Below are 18,950 nucleotides of genomic sequence, written 5' to 3' on the forward strand. Positions count from 1 at the left end.
TAAAATAAATTTCGTATGAATACAGTTTTTAGCAATAAGTTATAATCAGATTATTGTTGTAGGTACTTTTTGGTGGGAGTTGAAGAATTTAGAAATTTGCAAGCTTTAAATTTTCAAGCTTTTTACCTTTCAAATTTTCGAACTTTCAACATTTTCAATTTTCAAACTTTCAACCTTTTAAATTTTCAAACTTTCAACATTTCAAATTTTCAAATTTTCAAATTTTCAACCTTTCAAATTTTCAAACTTTCAACGTTCCAACCTTTCAAATTTTCAAACTTTCAACATTTCAAATTTTCAAACTTTCAACATTTCAAATTTTCAAACTTTCAACATTTCAAATTTTCAAATTTTCAACCTTTCAAATTTTCAAACTTTCAACATTTCAAATTTTCAAACTTTCAACATTTCAAATTTTCAAACTTTCAACCTTTCAAATTTTCAAATTTTCAAACTTTCAACATTTCAAATTTTTAAACTTTAAAATTTTCAAATTTAAAAATTTTCAAGTTGCTAGATTTTAAAATTTTTTAATTTGGAAATTGTCAGTTTTTCAAATTTTAAAGTTGTCAACTTGTGAAATTTCTAAATTTTCATATTATCAAATTGTGAAATTATCAGATTGTCAAGCATTCAAATTCCCAAATTGTCGAATTGTCAAATTTGTAAATTTGGAGTTTGTAAATTTTTAAGTTGTTAAACTATTAAATTGACGAATCGTTTAATTATAAAATTGTCAAATTGTGAAATTCTGAAACTATCAAATTATCAAATTACCAAATTGTCAAATCGTCAAATCGAGTAATGGACAAATTGTCAAACTATCAAGTTACCAAATTACCAAATTGCCAAATCGTCAAATCGAGTAATGGACAAATTGCCAAATTATCAAATTATCAAATTATCAAATTATCGAATTATCAAATTATCAAATTATCAAATTATCAAATCATCAAATTACCAAATTGCCAAATTGTCAAATCGAATAATGGACAAATTGTCAAATTATCAAATTATCAAATTATCAAATTGTCAAAATATTTTTACTCCAATTATTTATCCGTTTGGGAATACCAAAAAAATTCAATAAGAAAGCATAGGAAGCTTTTCATTATTAGATAAGAAGTCTGAAAAGTTTCAATTCAGAATATACATCATCTTTAGAAGAAAATTTATTCGACGCCTTCATTATATGTAAGGCAGAGGTTTTAAGGGTGCCAAGTTCAAGTAGACTCGAGTCATTTCACTTTTAAATACGTCTGCTTCAACGCGGCTGTTAAGTTCTTTAAAAGCTTTCACTTGAATATTTGCATTCACGTGTGAATATCACTTAACCAAAACCGAATATGAAACTAAAAATACGTATATTAATAATACTATAACATGTTACTACGTATGTTAGAGTGAATTCTAAAATGTAGAGATTTGTAATGTAAAAGTGTCACAAAATGACACTTGTGAAATTTAAGGTCATTCAGTATTAAAGTATTCAATTTTATTATTTAATAGTTTAAATAGTAATTAAAGTTCAATTTTATTATTTAATAGTTTAAATAATAAGTAAAGTACAATTTTATTATTTAAGAGTTTAAATAATAAGTAAAGTTCAATTTTATTATTTAATAGTTTAAATAATAATTAAAGTTCAATTTTATTATTTAATAGTTTAAATAATAAGTAAAGTACAATTTTATTATTTAAGAGTTTAAATAATAAGTAAAGTTCAATTTTATTATTTAAGAGTTTAAATAATAAGTAAAGTTCAATTTTATTATTTAATACTATTATTAAGTATTACTTACAGTTAAATGTTAAGTGTTTGGTTTTAAGTATTAAATAATTACAATTAAATATTAATATTGTTTAAATGTAAAGGTTTGACAAAAAAAACCATCAAAGCATTTTACTAAAAAATTCAGTATTAAAATACATTGCAACATAACCTAAAATTTAAGGTCAGTTTATAGGTTACGATTCACTGATATCTAGGTATCCATTTTTTAACCAAGCACATATTTTATGTGAGACAATATTAAATAATATTTTTACGTCTGTCTGTTACCACGACTGATATATGTACATAGAAAATGATATATAGTATTTGTCAATTCGATAACGTGCCAGACAGTATTCGAATCGATAAAATGCCAATTATTGCACAGCTTTGTTGAAACGAGTTTAAAAGCTAATATAGAATTTCATAAAAATGAATTCGAAACTTTATATACACAGTGTTGCGTGCAGTATCATTTATTTGAAAATATGACTCCAGTTTTACAATGGTAGTTTATATTTTTATATTTTACTATTTTTATTGATACTGGGTGAAATAAATTGGATTCCTAGTGAAGACATACTCGGTTAATTAAAGAAATAAATTAACGAACTATTAAGTGTTTATCAACTGAAATAATAAAATTCTAATATATTGTCAATGGACATACTAGCCAGTAATAATATTTTTAGATTAGTAGATCATGATCATAAGATCATAAACAAATATTTGTCACTATTCGAAAGCTTTGAATACAATAAAAAAAATTTTGTATAAATTGTACTTTTACGTAGAATAATTTTATATTTGTAATTATATATCAAGAAATAACACTATTTATAAATACTTTTACATTGAGATTATACAATAATTTCGAACCACAACATTTACAAAACAAAGTGGTATTTCATATTTGAACACTTTGTCCTAATGTCAGATTCACTATCTGCTTAATTAGGTGACGTATGCTGTGACATACCAATTTCATTCAGAATCGAATACATATGTGACTTTCACACTTGATGTCACTTGGGAGGAACATTCATGCGATTGTTCCGAGTGAACGATGCACAATTATGTCACTATGAATTGTCTGACTAGCAGATTCTATGGCAACAGTAATGTAAAGTGGTGAAATAAGGGAGAAATACTTTCTGTTATATTAATGCGCTTAACAACATGTCATTGCAGTAGCATCAAATCAGTATAGACATTTTTATCATAAATTATAAATTTATTATTAATGTGTAGGTGTATTGATACTAGGACGTCCCTTATAAAGCATATGTAACATATGTAAATGTAAATTTGTATAATATGTATGAAGTATGTGTAGGTCCATATACATATAAGTTTGTTTTTAAAATAAATATACATTCATTTATAAAATAAATATTCATCCATTTATAAAACACATATTCATACATTTGGAAAATATGTATAAAGCACATATGTACATATCAGTGAAATATACGTAAGACACATATGGGCACATTTTGAGAATACACATGAAACACATAGACACTTAGAAAATACATATGAAACATATGCATACATCAGTAAAATACAAATACAACTCATATGCATACGTTTGTAAAACATGTGTAGACGTATAAAACACATATATGTACATTTGTAAAATACATATATGCACATTTGTAAAATATATGCAAAACACATATGCACCACTAAGATAAATATAAAACATGCATACATAATAAAATAAATACACGTTCATAAAATAATCATGAACCTCATATAGAATCATTTATAAATTACTTATAAAAATAATCTGTCAAACATGACTACCAAAAAATAATTATCTACAACTGAAGCTAAAATCATTGTTACATCTAAGTAAAAGCTGTAGTACTAAATGACCTTAGTATCTCAGATGCTGTCAAGTATAAGTCACCATCCAAGGTAAACATAACTACCAAAAAATAATTATCTACAACTGAAGCTAAAATCATTGTTGCACCCAAGTATAAGCTGTAGTATTAAATGACCTCAGCATCTCAGATGCTATCAAGTATAAGTGACACTACCGAAGAAACAAGGTGCAGCTGCAAGAAAAGGAGCGAAACTGGACAAATCCCAAGTAGTCCATCGGCAAAGGATTCGGTGTTTACGACTCTTCCGTTGCGTGCTCGGCAGAATAGAGCGAGATCGATTTCGTCGGGGCATCAGCGTGAGAACCACAACCAGAGAGGATTTCAGGTTTGCCCGTGAGCGGGGCACAGTGCGACTGCGAACGAGCTCGCACGAACGGAGAGTGCTGAACGACCGATAATTGAATAGAGGACGTGTGGACGAGGTCGGCACGCCAACGACTATCCCGACGTTAAGGTCTTTTCCCGTTAGCTCGAATTCGTGCTATCGTTATTCAGCGGGATCCGATGGATCCTGTCGTCACCGATGTTGACAACGAACCCGCCCCTGTCGACTGAATAGGCGAATATCTTTCCTTTCCATTCAGCCGACCTTCCTGAAGAGTTCATAGAAAATTCCGGATGTACTTCTAGCCGATTTTGGCTCCGATCGGTCATCCGTTCCGACTGCGAAATAACCGGAATCGTTCGTTTTAGCGTGTGTCAACTTGACCGATTCAATGCTACACCTGTGTGTGTACAAATGCTTAACACTATTCACGTGTTGGGTGCGATTTGGGAGTACTGTCACTTGGGACGATCAGTTTTTAGATACTTTAGCGTTAGAACCAGGTTTAAAGATGGGGGATTTGGTATTTGTTATCAAGGCTTTATTAGCTGACTATATCTTACTAGTTAAGTAGACATTGCACTAAATAGAGGCAGATTGTGAAGATAGAGGACATGGCATATGTGATGAAGGCTTTATTAGCTGACTAGACATTATTTGTCAAATGGACATTGCAAGAAATAAACTTAGGATGTGAACATAGAAGACATAGTGTTTATAAGCAAGGATTTATTAGTTGACTTGACTATATTAGTTAAATGAATACTGTACTGCATAGACTCAAATGTGAACATAGATGACATAGTATACGTATGTAACCAAGTCTTTATTAGTTAACTGCACTTCACTAGTTAAATAAACACTGCACTAAATAGACCCAGAATGTGAAATTAGAGAACATAGTGTTTATAATGAAGATTCTAACAGTTAACTTGCCCTATGATTTATTTGTCAGGTGCATCAGTCAGAACTAACCATAGCTACAATATTAAAGTAGACAAAGAAAATTCCAATCTCGTGTCACTCAATTATTACACAATTATTGACTACGTAAATTAAACTTGAACTCCAAATTGAATCATACTAAAAATGCGAGTAAAATTGATCACACTTGAAGTATCGGTCAATCTCTTCAAAACAGTGCAAGAGGTTAACACCTTTCACCTTGCCTTGGTGACAAGTTCTTTAAATTTTTTACTATGAAATACTTGTAAAGTCACTGCCTTGGATTCTTCCTAATATTTACACCATTAATACAAGTAAAATTCAGTAATTTAAAAAATGTCTTATCGAGAATTAAAGAAGAGAAGGAATCAATACGAAGTCCTTTATTTTCGAAGTGAATAGCAAGAAATTAAAAGGGGTTTCTGCAATTTTCATAATCCCTCGTTTTTAATTAAATATACGTCTTTTCATGGAAGTACACAGTTTTTCTTATTCTCAGAAGAAGAGGATAAGGCAATCGAGAGTAATGACGAGTTTAAGAGTAATTTAATAAGAAGAATGGTTCACTTCTTATTGGTAATTTCATAGAACAGTGAAATTAATCAATGTCTGAAGTCAATTTAATTTTTACTACATAAATTCTTTTAAAGAACGCACAGCATTCTTGTCGATAGATTATGGAAGATGAAGCTGTAGGCTTAAAATGTAGTTTTTAATCAAGGGAATATAAATTCGAACGCTATCGTTCTTAATTAGAGGAATAAATTATTTTTACCCCTGAAGGGGATAATAAAAGGGTGATCTCTGGAACAAAATTTATATTTGCTTAAAAAAATATATATTTGTAATATTATATGTTGTACATGTTCTGAAATTATATATATTTGAGTTATTTTTAATAGTAGAATTTAAAAATTGAATCCTACATAATGTAGGGACTTTCTACATAATAGACACTACACATTAAGAATATTTTTTATGATAGATACATTTTTGAGTGTAGTAATATGGCACAATATAGACATCTTGTACGATAGGGGCACCTTTCACAATATTTATACATAATTAAATCTTTACCTGACTAAAATACTAGTTTCACTTTCTTTCACCAATTCTAATTCCTACGATTTTAAAGTCTGAAATTTGGGAAATAAGTGTGAACCTCCGAAGCAGATTTTTAGGTTAAGTCAGCCATTAGAATATATTCTGTGTGGACATCCTCTACAATACTTAAATATTATTAAGCCTTTACCTAACTAAAATATCAGTGTCACTTAATTTTACCAACTCTAATTTCTACGATTTTTAAGTCTAAAATTCCGTAACTAATTATGATCCCCCAAAGCAGATTTTTAGGTTAAGTCAGCCATTAGAATATATTCTGTGTGGACATCCTCTACAATATTTAAATATAATTAAGTCTTTACCTAAACAAAATAACAGTTCCATTTAATTTTACCAATTCTACTTTTTACGACTTGTCTGAAATATAAATGTGATCTCCCAAAGCAGATTTTTAGGTTAAGCCACTAGAATATTTCCCAACGTTCATATTGAAACAGAATGGAGATATCAGACGATAAAAGGTAAAAATATATAATCAATTATTATCTGTCCACATCATCCAGCAATAATTTCAATTTGATTCTTTAAACAGGCACTTTCGTTCGGCAAACGTTGCGTTCTTAAGGTTCCGCGAGGACACGAAACTATCGATAATGATCGCTCTCCCCATTAAACCGTGGCAAGTTCCAATATACGGAGGCAAATATTTGATAACAGTTACGCACGGCTGCGCTCGGGTATTAGCAATTATTCGAGCAGCATACGGAACGGAATGATCAGTTCGAGTTAGGGGGATATCCCGTAGCCGGAGGATCGCGAACGAACTCGGCGATTATTCAAATCGGATAAACGATACCGGTCTCGTCAACATGGCCGACGGTTCGTGTAAACACGTCGATCGAAAAAACAAAGAGCAGATAAAAGAGCGACGAGCTTAAACGAGAGAGTTCGTGGTTAAGAAATTTACGTTGACCCGTAACCTCGTTAAAGTTCGCCGAGGGATCAAGAAGCAAGAGAAAAAGAGGCACGGAAGGGAAAGTCGCGGGTAGAATTTCTCCGGGAAGACCGTGAAATCCGGACTTGTTTTATTTTTGTTTCCCTGCACGACCGCCGTGTTCTTTTTTCATCGTCCAGCCCCCGAAGAAAGGTTATGCGGGCGAAACATTTCCTCGGGGCTCCCGAAGAGGAAGCCATCGGATAAGTAAACGGTCGCGACCGCGTGGCGCAATTCTTTAAACGCTGCAGCTGCGGTACTAAGTGGAGGATATTTCTCATGAATGTTTCAAACGAAATTGCGGATCTAACCCCACGGCGGGGCTAAATCATTTGAACCCTCCCTCCTGCCCCGCCGACGCCCATTCAACTTCTTTTTGCTACACCTCCCGCGCCTCGATCGCCATCTTTTCTCGCCCACCCTTCCCGAATGCCAACAGTATTTTCTTTATCCCGCTCGCCTTTCTATCCGTTCTCGTTCTCCGTTTATCCAGTTACCTCTCGCACGCTTATCCCTTTTCCAGTTTCTCTCCGGCCGGGCCAAACCGAGCTCCTCCGAGGGCGGAGGCAACGTGCAACGACCAATGTAGTTACGAACTACCCGCCGGTGATCTGAACGAGTATCTATAATGCATGGCTCGCCTTATTCGAGATTTTCGATCCTCGACGAGGCTTAGCTTTCGCCCAAGGCAAACCCGGAAAGAAGGAATAATGAATTCTTAAATATTCGCTTAAGTCGAGGTGCTGGCCAGCGGATCGATCTGGCGCGAAAATCCACCCTTTCTGTTTCCGTGTACCACCGAGGATTTATCGGACGACTTCATTGCCGTTACCGGTTATCGGATTGACTTATCGCACGGATTTGCTGCGGACTGCAGGATGCTGAAGAAATTGGACAGAGATTCAGAAACACGACGGGAGCGTCGTCAATCGTTGGCCGGGAACTACTGCACGAAGGATGTCACATATTGAAGTATGAGTACTGATGGAGTCTCAAGTCTTGATGTTTCATTTGATCTTGTTTGATTTGAGCTTGTTAATGTGAGAATCGTAAATATGAACAAATTTACTTTTACTTAAATAGTACATGATACATGATATGATGGTACCTGATATCATGTGTGATGGTACATGATATCATGTGTGATGGTACCTGATGTCATGTGTGAGGGTACATGATATTAAATGACTCCATTATTCTTTAACATGATGATCTTATAATATATTTTGTTTAGCACTTGAACATGTGACACAATGTCGTTTAACAGCTTGACGTCACATGTCATTCACATGTATATAAATAACACTGAAATTGTCATACAAATCTGCCACATATATTATTAAGAATATGTTCAGCTAGTTGAAAATACTCATATTAATTATTAGAAAATGTGGATAATATTAAGACTTGTTAGAAACAAAATGACAACCTAATTTTTCACCTGCTTCAGATAAATTGTTAATAGTAAAATTACATATAAGTAAATATAGAATTACACTTATTGTTCCTGATATAACTATAGTGTTACACGTGTGATATAGTGAATGACTAACAATAGAGGAATAACTTCAAAATAATTGAAAAAATGTTTTAACTAAAAAATTTTAGAATTGCTATGACAAGCAAAAATTTCTATTAAAATGATGGATATTATTTAAGCAGTTATTTAATATTTTTCATTACGAGGATCTTAACAATCACATTCCAATAAGATGATAAATGATGGTACTTAAATATTAACAATGCCGTAATGTTAAATGCAGCGCATTGGACAAATGTGGTGTGAAACGTATTTGAATCATGTAGCAGCCAACGTGTCAGAAACCAATACTGAATAAAGCATGCTATGTATCAGAGCTACGGTGGTCAAGGATTGCAGTAACCAAAAATGTGAGGTTATGTCGAACGGCACGATCAGAATAGATCGATGATACTTAATTGGACATATCTTTATTTCTAAATTTCATTTGTGATAACATAATTTAATTTTAATTTGTGGTTGCATAATTTTTTATGCAATCGCTGTTTGTTAACGTTTATGTTGCGATAGGTGTTTGTCGTGTTCCATCTTATGATAGCATATTTTTTGTTAACGATAGTATGTTGGCCTAAGGGCAGAGAGTATGTAACATTTCACCACTGATGTAAGAATATCTAATTTTAACATAAATTCCATAATGAACATATATGAACCTATATTTATTTTTCAACTAGAAAGTCCAATATAACTCTGCAGATTTCTTTAGCTTTGTGATAGGCATTATTAAGTTGCATAATGAACATATTGTCTATCACAAACCTAAAGAAATCTGCCGAGTTATATTTAACTTTCTAGTTCAAATATAAATGTAGGTTCAAATATATGCAAACTACTGTGTTACATTGCAGTGCTTCAAAAATTCATAAATTTAAGTACTCTGCAAATTGCAAAGACTATTATAATAAATAATGATTACCAGTCAACCTGTCACAGTGTCCTAAAAGAAATATGAATGCAGTTATAAAGTTACGTAGTCCAACTATAGATACTTTAAATATGTATGACCTCTTATTACAAGGTGCTAAAAGTACTCCAAAAATAACTTTAGGAGCACTCAGAAAATTAGAAAGACTAACAACAAATAATTCATCAGTCCCTGAAGAAATGTGACCTGTTACAAAGTCTTCCTAACCTACAATTTACATTCATTTTTCAAAATTTCATGCTATATTACAGGGTGGTCAAAGGTGTTCCAATGTCTAAGTTTAATAAATTAAATAGATTACAATAGAATAAATAGAAGATAACAATAAGCAATTTGATTAATTAAGCAGAGAATAAAAATTCGTTAACATTATTCGAAGCTTCTAATACTCGTAAATTTTCGGGAATAACAATATTTTATTCATAAGATCCGACGGGGACGTGTAGCAGACGGTACTGGAAGCTTTAAAACGTTTTACTCGCGTCATAGCCCGCTGGCCAAATTCATCATCGAAATTTTTCATCTCCATATTCGCGCGATTCATCATTCCCCGACGTTCAGCGAGATTGACTCTATACGTTACACGTTCGCTAGTTCTGCAGTTTGCCGGATTTTCCTATCCGGTCAACCCTTGAACCCCCGTTGTTCAACCGATTCTTCCTTAATTAACGAATTGCTGTTTAGGTCCGTCGGAGCTTCATAAACGCAACGTTTAGCGAACACGCGCGACTGATCGCAGTGTATCCCGGGAAATTTTGGCTGTGATTAACTCGACGTTATCAATTATCGTTCCCCGTAAATTGATTTTGATATTTAACGAGCCGCGATATCGTCTTTAATGGTGTAAAGGGAGGGATGTCATCGTGATAATTGCTCGATTTCACGATGCTCATTCGTGCCGACAAATCGATGAATCTACCAGTTATTACTGCCGTGCACATTGTCTATTGTTACGCTTGTATGGTTTAATGAGTTAATTGTTCAGCGTTTTCTAACAGCTCGTGAATTCGTTCGCTGTTTCATGCAGTAAAGTTTCATTGATTCGAAGTTCATGCGAGGATCGTAAATTATTTGCTGATAATCTAAAATGTTCTACGTTCATTTGCTACTTGGAGTAGTAATTACTGACGATAAAATTATTTATCAAATATATTTATGCTATATATTGTCTTATATTGTAGCTGTATATTCAATTTTTTAAGCTTCATAGGATCAGGGATGACAAAAGGGAAATATTTTTGAGACTGTCAAGATTTAATATATTCTGTTTAAATTATTTAAATAACAGCATGTGTTATGCAAGGTATTTATTATTTCTTAACGCAAGGACTGTTTTAAGGAACATACAATCGAAATAAAACAGTGATATGCGTTAAGAATGAATGTATATTAAAAGTGTATAATGTATTGTGTATACTGCACTTTTAAGAGAAGATAAAAATAGAAAAGTGTATATTATTTGAGGTACGATTCATAAATATACAACTAGACAGGTTTGAAATGGCTACAATCATGAAATAGATTGATAAAATCTGTTTTACAGGTGGCATATCAATTTTTCTGAATGGCGTTAACCTCACTTTTATTCGTAAATGGCGTTAACCTTATTTTTATACCTAGGGGGCGTTAACCTCGCTTTTATTCCTAGATGGCGTTCACCTCTTCAGACTCAACTTTTTAAGGTTAGTAAAATAAACGATTTCACTTTTTAGATAATTTTGTTACTCATTATAAATCTAGAGAAACGTTAATAATACATGAAGAAGAAGTATGTACATGTATGACTATTAGTTATTAAATTTACATGAAAATTAATTTACATATAATATTTTTAATACTTCTCGTATCAATGCTACTCACTTTAATGTATAAAAGAATACTTTGATAATAAATTTGTACTTTTATTTTACAAAACATCTCTTTTACTTTCATTTTAGACAAAATATTCTTCACTTATAGTTCATAAAAATCTCTTTTGCTTTTATTTTACAAAAAATCTGTTTTACTTTTATTTTACAAAAAATCTCTATTACTACTATTTAAAAAAAATTCTCTTTTACTTTTGTATTAGATAAAATCTCTTTCACTTACAGTTTACAAAAATTTCTTTTATTTTTATTTTACAAAAAATCTCTTCAACTTCTGCGTTACAAAAATTCTCTTTCACTTTCATTTTAGATAAAATCTCTTTCACGTATAGTTCACAAAAATCCCTTTATTTTTATTTTACAAAAAATATCTCCTACTTCTATTTTACAAAAATTCTCTTTTATTTTTATATTAGATAAAACCTCTTTCACTTATAATTTACAAAAATCTCTTTTGCTTTTATTTTATAAAAAAGGTCTCTCTCTCTCTTTTACTTAAAAAAAAGTCTCTTCTACTCTTATTTTACAAAAAGCCTCTTTCACTTTTATTTGACTAATAAACATCTTATTTAATTACAAAAGCAATGGATACATTTATAAGCACAGAATAATAGTGTACAATTTACCTATGTAATGGCGGGAACAATAAAATGGAGATATCAACCACGTGTTCGCCTAAATATCTGTGTGTGAAACGTAAGGTTAATTGCTCTCATATTAACCGATCAATCCAGTGAGATAACAGTAAATAGAAGCCTAATTACTACTAAAACTGATTAACTAGCACTAAACTGAGTAGCGTGGGAAGCTCGAATGCTTTCGAAATGTTTGATGTTCAATTGATGATTGAATTCGTTCGCCACTTAACTTTAATTAAGCCGGAAAATTGTAGTCGATTTTATTGTATTTGAAATTCTTTTGAAGGAACGAGTGTGGATGTTGTTACTGTCAGTGGTAAAATTCCTTTGAGTTTTGATCTATTGGGAGTTTGGATATTTGGGGAGATGGTAATTTGAGGAGTTGGAAGTTTGGGGAATTGGACGTTTGGGGAGATGGAAATTTGAGAAGTTGGAAATTTGAGAAGATGGAAATTTGAAAAGTTGATAATTTGAGAGGTTGCAAATTTGAGAAGTTGGAAATTTGAGAAGTTGGAAATTTGAGAAGTTGGAAACTTGAAGAGTTGGAAATTTGAGAAGTTGGAAATTTGAGAAGTTGGATAGTTGAGAAGTTGGAAATTTAAGAAGTTGGATATTTTAGAAGTTGGAAATTTGAGAAGTTGGAAATTTTAGGAGTCGGAAATTTGAGAAGTTGGAAACTTGAGGAGTTGGAAATTTGAGAAGTTGGAAATTTGAGAAGTTGGGAATTTGAGAAGTTGGAAATTTGAGAATTTGGAAATTTAGGAAGCTGGAAATTTGAGAAGTTGGATATTTTAGAAGTTGGAAATTTGAGAAGTTGGATAGTTGAGAAGTTGGAAATTTAAGAAGTTGGATATTTTAGAAGTTGGAAATTTGAGAAGTTGGAAATTTGAGAAGTCGGAAATTTGAGAAGTTGGAAACTTGAGGAGTTGGAAATTTGAGAAGTTGGAAATTTGAGAAGTTGAAAATTTGAGAATTTGGAAATTTAGGAAGTTGGAAATTTGAGAAGTTGAAAATTTAGGGAGTTCAAAATTTGAGGGGTTAGAAATTTGCAAATTGCAAATTTAGAAATTTGGAAAATTCGGAATTCAGAAATCTGAGGAATTGGAGATATAGAGAGTAGAAAATTTGAGAGATTGGAGATTTGAAAGTTTGTAAATTTAGAGAGTTAGAAATTCAAAGAGTTGCAAATTTGATAAGTTAAAAATTTGATGAGTTAAAAATTTGGATAGTTAGAAATTTTAAGAGCTAGAAATTTGTGATAGAAATTCGAGATTTTGCAAATTTAGAAGTATAGCCATTCAAAAACTTCTAAATTAAAACTAGCCTATCTGAAAAGAGTCCCAAGACCTAAAGTCCTAATTTGAAAACCCAACAATTTAAAGCCTTAAATTCTTTTTCCAAACTAATCACCTACATTGAAAATGCCCACTCAAGAATGTTAAAATTGTTTAATTCCGTAACTCCCGCACGTCGAATTGTGTCCACCAAATGTCAAACCTCAAAGATTTACCAGAATCCCGCCACCGTTGTTTGTTTCGTAAACGTGAGTGCAGGTTACAGCTCGTATTTAGGTTACAGAGCATATTTCGAAGTTAGTGGAAACTGGTATCGCCATTTGGGACGTTGATGAAAATTTCTTCGGAACTTTAGTACAGTTCGCAACAGTAACCACGAGCGTAACCTATAGACGGAATGGAAGTTTATAACACGTGGTGGAGCGGGAGGTGTTAACGCGTGGTCATAAGCGATTCAAATTACATCGGTATACAGACAACCACCACGATCAACGGGTATCGTGAACAATTACATGCGACTGGTCCGTGTGCGGGTACCGATTAATTTATCGTTCCATTATGAAATATTAACCTTCCGATCAGTAACTTTATTAGTTTATCGCGATGACAACGCCTCTCCGTTCTTGACCCGAGGGAATAATCGGGTAGCGTAATTTACAGGCGTAAATGATACGCATTGATTCTCGTAAAATATAGTTGGGAATTAGAAGATAGTATACTATACCTATACTTCCGATAAAATACAGAAGAAACCATGTATTGATAGATACACATGTGCATATGTGGCTATGTTCGTTGCTTCTTAAATAGGTTATGGACGCCATTTTATATTGCTTGATACTCGTAAAACATAGTTGGGAATTAGAAGATATGCTAATAAAGTACTATACTGTACCGATACTTCCGATAAAGTAGGGAAGAAACCACGTATTGATAGATACACATATGCATATGTGGCTATGTTCGTTGCTTCTTAAGTAGCTTATGGACGCCATTTTATATTGCTTGATACTCGTAAAACATAGTTGGGAATTAGAAGATATGCTGATAAAGTACTATACTGTACCTATACTTCCGATAAAGTACAGAAAAAACCACGTATTGATAGATACACATGTGCATATGTGGCTATGTTCGTTGCTTCTTAAGGAGCTTATGGACGCCATTTTATATTGCTTGATTCTCGTAAAACATAGTTGGGAATTAGAAGATATGCTGATAAAGTACTATACTGTACCTATACTTTCGATAAAGTAGGGAAGAAACCATGTATTGGTAGATACACATATGCATATGTGGCTATGTTCGTTGCTTCTTAAGTAGCTTATGGACTTCATTTTATATTGCTTAATTCTCGTAAAACACAGTTGGGAATTAGAGGATATGCTGTTGAAGTACTATACTGTACCTATACTTCCAATAAAGTACAAAAGAAACCACGTATTGATAGATACACATGTGCATATGTGCTATGTTCGTTGCTTCTTAAATAGGTTATAAACGCCATTGTATATTGCTCAAAGTAACTTTATAAAATTTTCTATATTTTTCTGCTTAAGAATTACAATAGATTAAATTAGTTGAAGGTTATAATACACTGTGTACACAATTAATAATTATAATATTAATATTACATATTAATTCATTTTTACATATTTACAGATAATTTGTGCATACAAAGATATAAAAACAGAAGGACAGCACGAAAATTATATAGTGACTGTTATTAAAAAAAGACAATCATTTTTATAAAGTTAGACTCACATTAATTTTTATGTATATCTTTAACTACATATTTTGAAATATTTTGAACAAAACATTTTGTTTCATACATTTCGTATATTTTTCTGTTATAAAATTCATTATTTATTTTCAGCAAAAATTATAAAATTGTCTGCTTGTTACCGAACTAAAATGTTTGAGACAATTTTTGGTTAAATTAATTTTTACAAACTTTTTTTATTTATTTTTTTTAACGTGTACATCCCTAACTTCATATATTAAACATATTATTTCATTCCTCTTCCATTTTTGTTTTGTAGTTCTCATCTATTTTGATCTCATTTTTTTTTTGCAAAAATTAAACAATTTTTAAAATATAAGTAAATTTGAATATTTCAACATAATTTAAAAAACAAGCTTGTAAAACGTAACTGAGTTTCCACAGTGCCCAATTTTCAAACATTCTGTAAGGTACAGTGAGTCAGAACAATGGAAATATAATGAAGAATACCGCAGTAAAACTGATTTAATGAAAGGTTTGAGAGTCACTGTGTTGTGCAATAAAATTGAGTTCGACGAACGATTTTTCCGAGGGGATCTGAAACGATTTAATAATAGTTTTGATCGTTGGAGAGCAGACATGGGGTTGCGACGCGACAAATTTAATTTGAAGACATTTTTTAGGTGGTTTTAATTTATACTCTGCTCTTTTTTAATATAGTACATTCGTCAAATTCCATTATTTCTGGGAAATGAGTGGGAATTTTGCACATCGAACTAGTTGAGAGAAAATGATCAAAGTATGCGGTGGTTTGAAGCACTTTTGTAATTTTTACGTTCACCAATTTTTTGTATATTTTCTTTCGTAAAGTTATTTTTTCACAGATAGCAAAATGGTCCATGCTCAATAAATATTTTATTCAACAATATTAATATTACACTATAATCCTTCATTTTTGTATCACAATTATTTTCATTTTCTATTTATTTATAATCATCTTTTACGATATTGAGAAATTCTTGAGGAAATTGCTCGATCAAAGTCTGAATTTCAAAGTATAGTGGATAAGAGACAAAAATGAGAATCCTTACATCTCTAACATAACCTTATTTCCCAACTAACCTATATTTCAGGTTAACCTAATCTAACGTATATTATAGGTTAACCAAACCTATATTACGTTAGATACCCCAACTAACCTACATTCAGACTGTAACCTCTGAACCTTCATAATATTCTGCAAGAATTGTTTACAGCATCTGGAGACGCGTTATAACGGAAAATAAAGACCCCATAAGCTCGTCTTTATGTTCAATAAAAACTCTGTTGTGTTATAATAATTACATGCATCTTTACCGGCGATAAAGTAATAACGTTTTCTCTCGTACGTTGTTTGTGTTGCGTCCTTTTGCAAGATTTCTAAATATCAGTAAAGGCAAGGAATTCTTTTGTGTTGAGTTTCATTGGTTATTTATGTCAGAGAAGGTAATGGGAGACGTCCTAGAATGCCTGAGGACCACCAGGATTGTCAAGTGTACTATAACTGACAAATAAGACGGAAAAAGTACTTGAAAACTGCGACGTTTCCAGACATCAAAGCGTCAAGAAAGAAGAAATAAATAACTATGTATTTAGGTACAACTTGGAGCTGACATTCTACGTGGAATGGTGTTTTAGTGTCACCGGAGCATTCTATAATTTAAAAACATCGTTTCTGGATTTTGTAAACAATTTTTCTCGCGTTTACTTTTAAACGTTTTATTGTAACAATTTTTGTAATGCTCTTTGGGTTAGGTTTAAACTTGGTGGAATTATAGGTGGGTTGAGAAATAATAATTTTGTTAAATTATATACTTTTTGAATTGAAGGAATTATCGAATATGTGTGAACCATATAGCGCATACACCATATAGTGTCACATATGGACCACCACATGATAACATATGTGAACAGTCGTATAATTGTATAAACCATCGTATGGTATCACATATAAGCCATCATATAATATCTCACATAAACTGTCGTATAGTATTACATATGTAGTGTTATATGATTCCACATATGAACTACGAAATAATATCACATGTGAACCGTCATGTAGTATCACGTATAATCCATTATACGATATCTCACATAACCTGTTGTATAGTATTACATATCTACTGTCATATGATGCCACATATGAACTACGAAATAACATCGCATATGAACCGTCATGTAGTATCACATATAATCCATCACACGATATCTCACATAACCTGTCGTATAGTGTTACATATGTACTGTCATATGATACCACACATGAACTACAAAATAATACCACATATGAACTGTCATATAGTATCACATATAATCCATCACACGATATCTCATATAACCTGTCATATAGTGTTACATATGTACTGTCATATGATGCCACATATAAACTACGAAATAACATCACATGTGAACCGTCATGTAGTATCACATATAATCCATCACACGATATCTCACATGACCTCTCATATAGTATTACATATCTACTGTCATATGATATCACACATGAACTACGAAATAACATCACATGTGAACCGTCATGTAGTATCACATATAATCCATCACACGATATCTCACATGACCTCTCATATAGTATTACATATCTACTGTCATATGATATCACACATGAACTACGAAATAACATCACATGTGAACCATCATATAATATCACATATAATCCATCACACGATATCTCACATAACCTCTCGTATAGTATTACATACGTATCATACGATAACATATATAAACTATCATGTAACATCACATATGAACCGTCATGTAGTATCACATAAACCATCACATAGTGTCACATATAAATCTTCATCACATATAAATCGTCATATTACAAATAAGTCAATCGTATAGCTTCACATGTAAACCATATAGTGCCACATATAAACCATCACATATCACACATGAACAATGATACATTCTCGTGTATAAATTATCGTATAGTATCACATCATACCACATAAACTATCCTATATAAATCAAATGGCATCACATAAAAGTTACACGATATCACATATGACGACCACTCACAAGGTACACAACCCCCACAACGTATTCAACACACGTCATTTATTTGAACAGCTCGCGGATTAACCAAGCAGGTCCAACTGCGACATGTATTCCTGAAGAGCGGTAGGTCAAAGGGGCTCGGGAGGAGGGCAACTAGAAACGTTGGACGAAAAAGAAAAGTCGACGACGTTTTCCAACGGTCGCAAGCGGCAGCTGCTCCCTTAACGAACGTTAAGCTAAGTAAGAGCGTTAACCCGCTGCTTCGAAGGAAAAACCGCGTGCGAACCGGCCACAGCTGCGGCAGGGTCGCGGTACTTTGGCTAACTTTTCCGCTAATGCTCATCCCTGAAAAGGGGGGTAGTTGGCGTGGCGTAAGAGAAACGACCGAACGAAGAATTCCATTAAAATACATTAGATTCCGGGACAGTCGAGGGCCACCGGTTCGGCACGTTTCTTAATGGAGTTTCGGCATCGGTGATCCGTGTCGCCAAAAACCTGTCGACCGGCGTCGCCTCTCAAATAAACTGGAAACTCATCAGCTCGGGTTGACCACGGAATTCTAACCTCGTGTACTTACAAATTACGATTTAGACGCACGACGGGATGCCTGGTCGTGATTAGGGAATGTTGCTTGAAGCTGTGGGCCAAGGTGGAGCGATGACAATCAGTGGATGATGGAGGAATGTTGAGAAGCCTAATTCTGGGATATCTGGGCTGAGTTTTTGTTGTTATATAACTCATACACTTAAAGTTTAGATGAGGTTAAGTTAGATTGGATTAAAATTTGATGAAACTTGGATAGGTTTGAGATAAGGATGAGGTTGGAATAGGTTTGAGGTGATTTGACTAACCTGAAAGATTGAAGTATTTGATTGTTTTATGATCACAAATGGAAAACGTTAAGGT

The 18,950-nt window shown here is 32.6% G+C and overlaps 1 protein-coding gene across 3 annotated transcripts in view; it reads right to left on the minus strand.

Moving 5' to 3' along the window:
• Window positions 1-18,950, minus strand: part of LOC100880831 (Dpr-interacting protein kappa) — a 366,827-nt gene that overhangs the window by 246,126 nt on the left and 101,751 nt on the right. The gene's annotated exons all lie outside the window — the stretch shown is intronic.

The sequence above is a fragment of the Megachile rotundata genome, chromosome 14 (genome assembly GCF_050947335.1).
Source record: "Megachile rotundata isolate GNS110a chromosome 14, iyMegRotu1, whole genome shotgun sequence".
Taxonomy (NCBI): Eukaryota; Metazoa; Arthropoda; class Insecta; order Hymenoptera; family Megachilidae; genus Megachile; species Megachile rotundata.